Consider the following 9,576-nt stretch of genomic DNA (forward strand, 5'->3'; position numbering starts at 1 on the left):
GAGAAAAGTTCAGCACTGAAGTCAAGCTCTCCCTGTTTCAGATCACCCCATCTGCTGTGATTAACATCAAACATCAGACTTCAGGAGAGCCGAATACTGATGCTGCTGGATTCAAGTGCCCTCAATTACCGTGAAGGGGGCTTTCTGAGGCTGGGAGAGGTTGACTTCAGTGCAAAAACCCCACGCCTCCTTAAAGAACATCTACCAACAGGATGAAGGTTTGTAAACCAAGCTAATTGTGCAAATGAGCCTGAGGGGCTCCAGGCTCAATAGATGTCAGTGGAGCCTGGAGCCCCTCTGGCTAATTTGCATGATTTTTAAAACCTTTATTTTGTAAAAACAAGGGCTTAAGAAGCTAAAGGAAAAGCAGATCCTGCCAGAGGGGGCACACACCAGCATGTAAGTGTGCTTGGTGTACAAACCTTCATCCTGGAGGTAGATGTCCTTTAACGTTATACATGCAATTTACAACTCACTTGACAGTTGATTTTCTGGATGATGCATCTATGCAGGTCCATATAAGGAATATGATCTGGAAGGTGTTAAACTGATGCACAATAAATTAAGTATTTTTTATTATGTCTATTTATTTATTTCTGCTGACTGTTTCCCTTTAAATATGGATTTAGTGAACTGTCACTCTACATGTTCTTTCTGCAACTCCTGTCAACTTCTATGGGAGCTACAAATACAGATTAGCCCAGTTCTTTTTATATAAAATCCTGACTACTGCTCACAATTTGCATTTGACAAGACAGGAAGGCACATATAGCAATACTGTGGATTTATTTTGGGAATATGTCTTAAAGGGAACCTGTCACCACATTTGCACATATACAGCCAGTGACAGGTTCCTTTAGAGCCCTATTAATTGACTGACACCCTTCTTTTAGCTAAAAATTGTTCCACTTACATCCACATAAATCACCTTTTATCTTATATTACCTGGAATCAAAGGAGGGCGTGTCCTGCTCAGCCGGCCCCTCCCATCTGGAGCCCTGGACCTTGTAGCAGCCATGTTGGATGCGGGGAGTCGTAACGACAGCCACTCACTGCCTCCAGCCCTACCTCTGGTCACTGCTGCCGGCTCCGCTTCCACTCCGCTGCACGTGTAGGAATTTTTGCAGGCGGGTCGCGACTTCCACTAGATCAATGACGTCGCCATGACCACTCATTGAGCGCCAGCCCCCGTCTCCTCCTTTCTGCTCCTGCCGCCGGCCATCAACTCTGCACCCCTGCTCTTACTATCATTTGCCAGGATAAATTGCCGGGTGCCTAGCGGGAGGTCCTCAGCACGCATCCTCTCACATCTCCGGGCAAGCCACGCCCCCCCCTCCTGCCCCTCTCATCTAATACTCCCCATGCCTTATGCCTCCTTACTGGTCAAATTTCATGTAATATGACCTGAGTGACATCATCCCAGGTCCTTTAGCCTCTTAATAAAAGAAAAGTGTTCTCCATGCATGTATCTGACCACATGAAGTCACAGTAGCCTCCATGGACTTCTACTGCTCCTCATCCTCCATGGAGGCTGCTGTGATTTCATGTAATCACATACATGGGGGCATATTTATCAGGGCCTCTGCGCCACATCAGTCTAGCCTCTCCGCCACCTTCACGCCAGTGGGGCCTGAAGGGACATAAGGGGGGGCGCAGCCAACCGAGCAGAGGGTGCAGGCGCACTTGCTGCTGCCGGCGACTTTTCATAACGCTGCTGCCTGCCCCAGTACATAAAGAGGCAGAAGCCTCTTGGTGTAATCCGCTGCAAAAATGCTACGCTCGTGCCCCGACTTATAAAAAATGTCCCCCATGGTGTACAGTTTGCTATTCTTAGAAGGCTGAGAGACCTGGTCTCTCTGAAGTCACTGGTCACATGTTATGAATGTAACACAAAACACTGTGTAAAAAAATTTACACAATATTTCCCATCTGTACATAGAGCTTTATATGTCTGTACTTGAATATTAGCAGACAGTATAAGGAGGCAGAGCAGTGATTTGAAGAGACACAGAGCTGTCAGTCAGAATTATGGGGCGTGGTTCACTGACAGCCTGGGAGAGAGAGAAGAGTCAAACACCAGACATGAGTCACAAAGGCTCATTTGCATATCAGAAAATCATCTGTAATTAAGGTACAAGGCCCCACTGGCATTTAATTTTAGGTGATATGGGGAGGAATTGAAACCCTTTATCTCCATCTCCACCGATCATTCTGCTTATAGACCCCAGACCTTTTCCCAGTACTCCAAGGAAGATTTTGCTGAATTTGTCTTTTCTTATTTTGTAATATTTTCCATCAACGTTCCATGGTTTAATATTATTTCCATAGAGAAGGGTAATGATATATCCACTTTCTCTTGTATCTCTCTGCAGAGGATTCAGGTCTTCCGGCGATTCACTAAGGTAGTTCCACCGACATCCACCAGGTGTCGCTGCTGCGCTGAAGTCCATCGGAATGCACTGAAGTTCATCAAGCCGGGCCGGGTGCAGGTAAGATTTTATATATTTTAGAAATCGAAATTCCACCAGTGTTACTTAAAAAATTCTATCCATTAATGTATTAGAAAACATTCTTTGTTTTCTGTTTTAACATAAGCATCTAATACCTGCATGTTATAAAAGTCCATCTTTTTATTAAAGCCAAATTCCTTGTGTAAATCTTGAAGCGGGACTCCCCATTTTAAAATAAAGTGACACTCTAGTGATTCCCTATCTTTCCCATACTCCAGTATCAGTCATTTTCCAAAATTCACTTATATTCCTATTATGCCATATCGTGGTGCACCTAATGCACAGGAAATAGTTCCAATCTTTTTAAAATTTATCCAGCTCTGATTAATTAAAAAAAACAAAGGGAACTTTTTTTTTTTTTTTCTTTAATTTGTTTTTATTGGCAGTAAGAGTACAAATAAAGAGCAGGAGCGCAGTCTTTGTAACATTAAGTACATACAGTCAAACATAAATCGTAATAAATGACAAAATATACCGGAATGCAACTCTTGGTGTACTTCTCCATGTATACGCCCCCGCTCCCTCCACACTCTCACCATTTTTATATAATTTTAGAAAACAATAACAAAAAACCACTAGGGAGACCTTAGACCCAATTAAGTGCCCATAAGGAACTCCCTAAAGAGACATGGGGAGGGGAGTAATAGAGAGTAATAGGATAAGGGGAGTAAGGGGACGGGATAGGGTTAAAGGGGTAGTCAAGTAGGCGAGCAAGAGGATAGAGGGAGGCGCCCAGGCCGGGTGGCAGGAGGACAACCGAAGCAGTCCGGAGAGTGGGATCACCTCGGATCTTTATAAGAGTTGTCTGTACTCAGTCGATTGCTGAAAGAGGATCCATGGTTGCCAGGTTTTGCTAAATTTCGCATGGGTGCCTTGCAGGGAAGATGTAAGGTCTTCCATACGCATGATGTCATTTACTTTGTTAACCCACATAGTCAGTGTTGGAGGATTGGTTTGCTTCCATAGTGCTGGAATGCAGGAACGGGCAGCCATTATTAGGAAGCGTAATATTGATTTCTAGTATGTTTGCGCTGAAACATCACAATGATGGAGAAGTAGGAGGGGAGGGTCCAGTCCCACAGAGTCTCCACAGATCAAGGAAATGTAGTGTTGCAAGCCTTGCCAAAATGGGGCAAGGACCCGACAAGACCAGAACACATGGAGGAAAGATCCTTCCTCTTCTCCACATCTCCAGCATGTGGGGGGCACCAGCGGGAAGATCGTGTGCAGTCGAGTAGGTACCCTATACCACCTAGCCATGAGTTTATACCCCGCTTCCTGGTATCTCGAACTGATTGAGGCGCAATGGCAAAGTTCAAAGATGCGCTCCTTCTGCTCAGGTGTAAGTGTGACATGTAAGTCTGTTTCCCATTGCCTTAAAAACTGAGGGCCAGGGTCATCCGGCACGGCTAGAAGACATGAATAGGAGGAGGAGAGCGTATGTCTTACAGTCCCAATACTGGAACAAAGGCTTTCGAATGAGGTTTGGTTTTTAGAAAATTGAGCAAGGAGGAAGGAGGAAGAGAAATTAAATAGTGTCGTAATTGCTGAGCCCTCCATGCCCCCAGTGGGCATGGGTCTGTGATTTTGAGTCTCTGCTGACATGCTTAGCCCTAAACTTACCCGCCCGTCTCCAACAAAGGGAACTTTTTAACCCTACTAGCCCCAAGTTTCCCTGATTCTAGTAACTCAAATAACGACATCCGATAAGTAACGTTAGATATAATCTTAGGTATTGCTCTTGAGTTACTCCATTTAACCATAAACAATGCCTTAGCTGCAAGAAAGTAGATCTTAAAATTAGGAATAGTGTATGGTGTCCGCTGCTTCTGTGGTGCGTGCTGGTGGGGGCCCGGGGCACGGAGCCATGGGGGCTATGCCTGCCAGTATGGGTGCTGGGGGGCAACCGGGTCTTGGTCCCTGCCGGGGCTGAGCTGCAACATCGGTGGATGCCAGGTGATGCCGCACACAATAGTGTAGGGACCCATGAAGAGGTCACCATGAAGTGGTTAGTGGGCTTATACAATTTGATCAAAATGTAACTAAGAACCTCGAGTTTGTTATATAATGTAGCCTAGTGGCAGTAGATCATGTGTGTTTTGTGAATGTGCGGTCCAGTTCTTTTTCTCTCCCCATGTTGGGTATTTTAATTTCATTCTGACATGCTTTCAACCCCAGATTGAATCATTAATCAGCCTCTCAATTAAACAAATCTATCCAAATCGGTGAGGCCAACAATACGTGCAATAATTGGGGCCGTATCACCATTTTCAATAGTCCAATTAAGTCAGCCCTAGATAGAGGTAATTTTTCCCATATTGATACTGTAGCTCTGACCTTGGCTACGACAAGGATTAGATTTAGTTCCACATATTTTTAATGTCTTCTGATATCTGCAGTCCTAAGTAACTCAAGCTTTGGTTAGGTTCCAAAACAGCACAGCTAATGGTGTCAACTAATGGATGAAGGGAAGTCTTTTGCCAGTTAATTTAAAGGCCTGACTTGGAGCCGAACTCCTGAATTGATTCAATAACTCTAGGAATGGATTTAGTCGAATCGCCCAGGCACAGCAACATGTCATCTGCATATAGCAGTATTTTATCAGTTTCTCCTTCACAGCCAAACCCTTTAACATCTGGATCAGACCTGATTCAACTTGCAAGTGGTTCTATAAAAACATCACACAAAAGAGGAGATAGAGGACATCCTTGTCCTCTGCTCTACTAATCAAGAATCTATTAGAAATATCGTCATGTATCATAACTCTTGCCATGGGGGTACTATATAATAGTTTTACCCAGGAGATAAAACCATCTCTCACATAAAGCCGGGACATCACTGTCAATAAAAAGGACCTCTCCACCCTGTCCAATGCCTTTACAGTGTCCAATGACATGAAGGAGTGGTCCTCCGCCTCCTATTGCATCTGAATGCTCAAGAAAAGACGCACAAAGTTATTGGAAATTTATTATCCAGGGATAAACCCGCACTGGTCAGTATGGAGTAATCCCTCTATTACTTTTTGCAGCCTAATAGCTAATGCTTTTGCCAAAATCTTTATGTCAGTGTTCAACAGTGAAATAGGCCCATAGGATTCTCTTTCCAAGAGGTTTTTATAATTTTTAGGGACAAGCACAATCAATGTCTCTCTCATTGGAGTTGTTAATTCCCCTTTACTCATATCACCGTTGAACACTGTTAGCAACATCGGCAACATCACCAAATCTACAGTACAAATAAAACGGTAAACCGTCCAAACCCGGACTGGTGTTACCTGAAAAAGTGCTAAGAGCAAAGAATAATTCTTCCACTGACAAAGGACCATTCAAGAATTCCCTCTGAGAGTCCGAAAGCCTTGATAGTGAAAGCTGAGATATAAAGTCATGTAATTCTTCAATTCTGATGTTTAACTGAGGAGAATATAGGCCAGAATAGAAATCAACTAAGTTTTAGGGATCAAATCCATAGTCTCCACCATAACTCCCTTTTCATTATAGATCCGTTCAATCCTGTGTTGCTGGCGTCCCACTTCTGCCAAAAGCTTACCTGGCCTCCCTGTCCTCAGACTGCCTTACAACTTTGTTATACTTTGAACTAGCCTTTTCTGTGGGACATTTTATAGCACTTGTATTTGTTAATATCTTTCCTCAGAATTTTCTTCTGTATATAAAGGTCAATTGGATTGCTACACCATCTATACTATCTCTTGTGGTGAAAGTTTTGGTTAACCATTAGTGAAAATTATTAGATTGACTCAGAATATTTTTTATACTTTGAACCGGCCTCTGCTGTGGGACATTTTATAGCCCCTGCCGATATCTTTGCATAACATGTGTAGACATGTTATGACATTTTATAGCACCTGCATTTGTTAATATCTTTTCCCAAATTTTCTTCTTTGTATAAAGATCAATTGGATTGCTACACCATCCATATTATCTCCTGTGGTGAAAGTATTGGTTAACCATAAGTGAAAACTATCAGATTGATTCTGAACTTTGTTAGATTTTGAACCGGCTTTTGTTGTGGGTCATTCTATAGCATAGAGCAGTGGTGGCGAACCTATGGCACGCGTGCTCCCCTGCTGTCTATATATAAATCATTAGAACTCCCAGCAGGCAGGAAAAGCTGCCGATCGCCGAGAGCTCCAGTGATCTCTTTCACTGAAGGCTGCGTCTGACCTGCTCTGTGCTCATTAGTGCTGCCTAGAGACACAGCAGCAGGTCAGTGCCCGCCCCTCCACTCTCTCCCCCTCCAGCCCGGGAACAGGAGGAGAGTGAGAGAGAACTGCCGAGCACGCAGCAGCCTGTGCACAGTGAGTACAGAGAAGTGCAGCAGGAGGGCAGGAGCTGCTCTGTGTGTATTACACAGGCAGCAGGCAGGCAGATTTGGAACACTGAACATCTATAGGTGCTTATTGTTTAGTGTCCCAAACTGCCCTGTCTGTGACCACATATATACTGCCCTTGGTGCAGATCTCTTGTCTCTGTGCTATGCTGCCAGTGACCCTGGGGTGCACTACACTGCCCTCACTGACAGCATGGCACAGGTGCCCAGAGCTCAGGACCAAGGGCAGTATATATATATATATGTATATATGTGTGTGTGTGTGTGTGTGGCCACAGACATGTGTCATATGTGGTGATTTGATGGTAAATTCACCTGCCTGATTCCATGTAGATTTGCTGCTCAGTGCACCCACCATCCACCCTACAACATACACATTACCCTACACACCCCCTGCCGAATTCAACAATCCTTCATATTGCCCCTGCATGGAGGTAGTGTTCCTCACTGGATGGGGGTAGTGTTCCTCACTGGATGGGGGTAGTGTTCCTCACTGGATGGGGGTAGTGATCCTCACTGGATGGGGGTAGTGATCCTCACTGGATGAGGGTGGTGTTCCTCACTGGATGAGGGTGGTGTTCCTCACTGGATGGGGGTAGTGATCCTCACTGGATGGGGGTAGTGTTACTCACTGGATGGGGGTAGTGATCCTCACTGGATGGGGGTAGTGATCCTCACTGGATGGGGGTAGTGATCCTCACTGGATGGGGGTAGTGTTCCTCACTGGATGGGGGTAGTGATCCTCACTGGATGGGGGTAGTGTTCTTCACTGGATGGGGGTAGTGATCCTCACTGGATGGGGGTAGTGATCCTCACTGGATGAGGGTAGTGTTCCTCATTGGATGGGGGTAGAGATCCTCACTGGATGGGGGTAGTGTTTCTCACTGGATGGGGGTGGTGATCCTCACTGGATGGGGGTAGTGTTCCTCACTGGATGGGGGTAATGATCCTCACTGGATGGGTGTAGTGATCCTCACTGGATGGGGGTAGTGTTCCTCACTGGATGGGGGTAGTGTTCCTCACTGGATGGGGGTAGTGTTCCTCACTGGATGGGGGTAGTGATCCTCACTGGATGGGGGTAGTGTTCCTCACTGGATGAGGGTAGTGTTCCTCACTGGATGGGGGTAGTGTCCCTCACTGGATGGGGGTAGTGTTCCTCACTGGATGGGGGTAGTGCTCCTCACTGGATGGGGGTAGTGTTCTGTTCTCTGCTGTATTTTCTCCTGCTTTGTGATATAATTAGTGATGTTGGACTTTCTTTAGTGGTCTGTTCATTATCAGTATGGTGGTATTTATCTTGTTGTAATGGTCATCATGTAGCAGTATTATATATCCCTTATATATCCCTTATATGGTGTGATTTTAGGCTAAATAGGCGTGTTGGCACTTTGCGATGATTACATGGACTTTGGTTTGGAGTTTGGAGTTTGGGCACTCAGTCTCTAAAAGGTTCGCCATCACTGGCATAGAGTATAGCATTCTATAGCATCTGCACCTGCTAATATCTTTGTCCTAAAGTTCTTCTGGTGTATAAAGATTAATTGGTTCGCTACACCATTTATACTATTTCTTGTACTATATATAGCTTGTATTATCACTGGTCAGGTGCCAGTCAGCCTACTACTCCCCATTATAACTGTAAACTATGAGGCTGGTTACTATTTACTTCATTGGTTGGTGTTTGTTTGATTTTTTGTATACCATGCCCCCCAAAGGTAGCACTAGAAAGTCCATTGGGCCTAGCCCCTGTCATAGCCGTACACCCGTGCCCTCCAGTGTGTTGCGGTCTCCCCCCTGGCCCGTACTTACCTCTCCAGGCTCCAGGCTGTGGTCCCATCCAGGCCGCATGCCTCCTCTGACAAGGCGGCGCGCCCCTCCTGCTAGGGCGTGCGCGCACCAACTCGTCCTGATTTAAAGGGCCAGCATCCTCCTGATTGCCGCTGGCTAATCCGGCGTGCCTTTATAATCCGACACCTCCATTCACTCTCTGCCTGATCTTCAAGTCATTGCACTGAATAGAACGCCTCCTGTGGTCCTCCTGTGCGTTTCCAGACGTCTCTGTGTTTCCCATCTTCTTGTGGTATTCCCATGGTCCTGTATTCATGTGGCGTTCCTGTGGCGGTCCTGTACTCCTGTGGCGGTTTTGCCAAACAAATTTGATGGCAACCCCGAATTGTGCAGAAACGTTGTTTGCCAGTGCTCGCTGCACATTAAACTGCTGTCCTCCCAGTTCACCACTGAACGCGCTACGGTGGCGTTTGTTTTCTCTCTGGAGAGGCCCTGGCCTGGGCTACTCCTCTATGGGATAGTGGTGATCCGGACATGGCTATACCACGTTCCTAGCAAAAATCTGGTCCTGGTTCAAGCAACTTCAAGTCCGGCTCCCACACCTGCCCTCCCAGTCTTCGGCCTTCCCAGAGGCCGCTCCAGAGTCTCCGGCCTTCCCAGAGGCCGCTCCAGAGTCTCCGGCCTTCCCAGGGGCCACTCCAGCTTCCGGCCAAAAGACATTCAAGACGTCCTAAAGATGTCCTCAGCTTGTTTCATGCGAAGTCCAAGCATCTCGTCGGGGTTTGTCCGATTTCTGTGTTCCTCCTCAGGTGTTCCATCACCAAGATGAATTGGTGGAGAGGGAAGAATAGGAAGAAGAAGCTAAAGAAGAAGAGAAGAGGGGCCCTAAAGGGAGGGGTACTGTTGTCACGGCCCTACCCGCAATCCTCGG

This window comes from Engystomops pustulosus, chromosome 2 (assembly GCF_040894005.1).
Source record: "Engystomops pustulosus chromosome 2, aEngPut4.maternal, whole genome shotgun sequence".
Taxonomy (NCBI): Eukaryota; Metazoa; Chordata; class Amphibia; order Anura; family Leptodactylidae; genus Engystomops; species Engystomops pustulosus.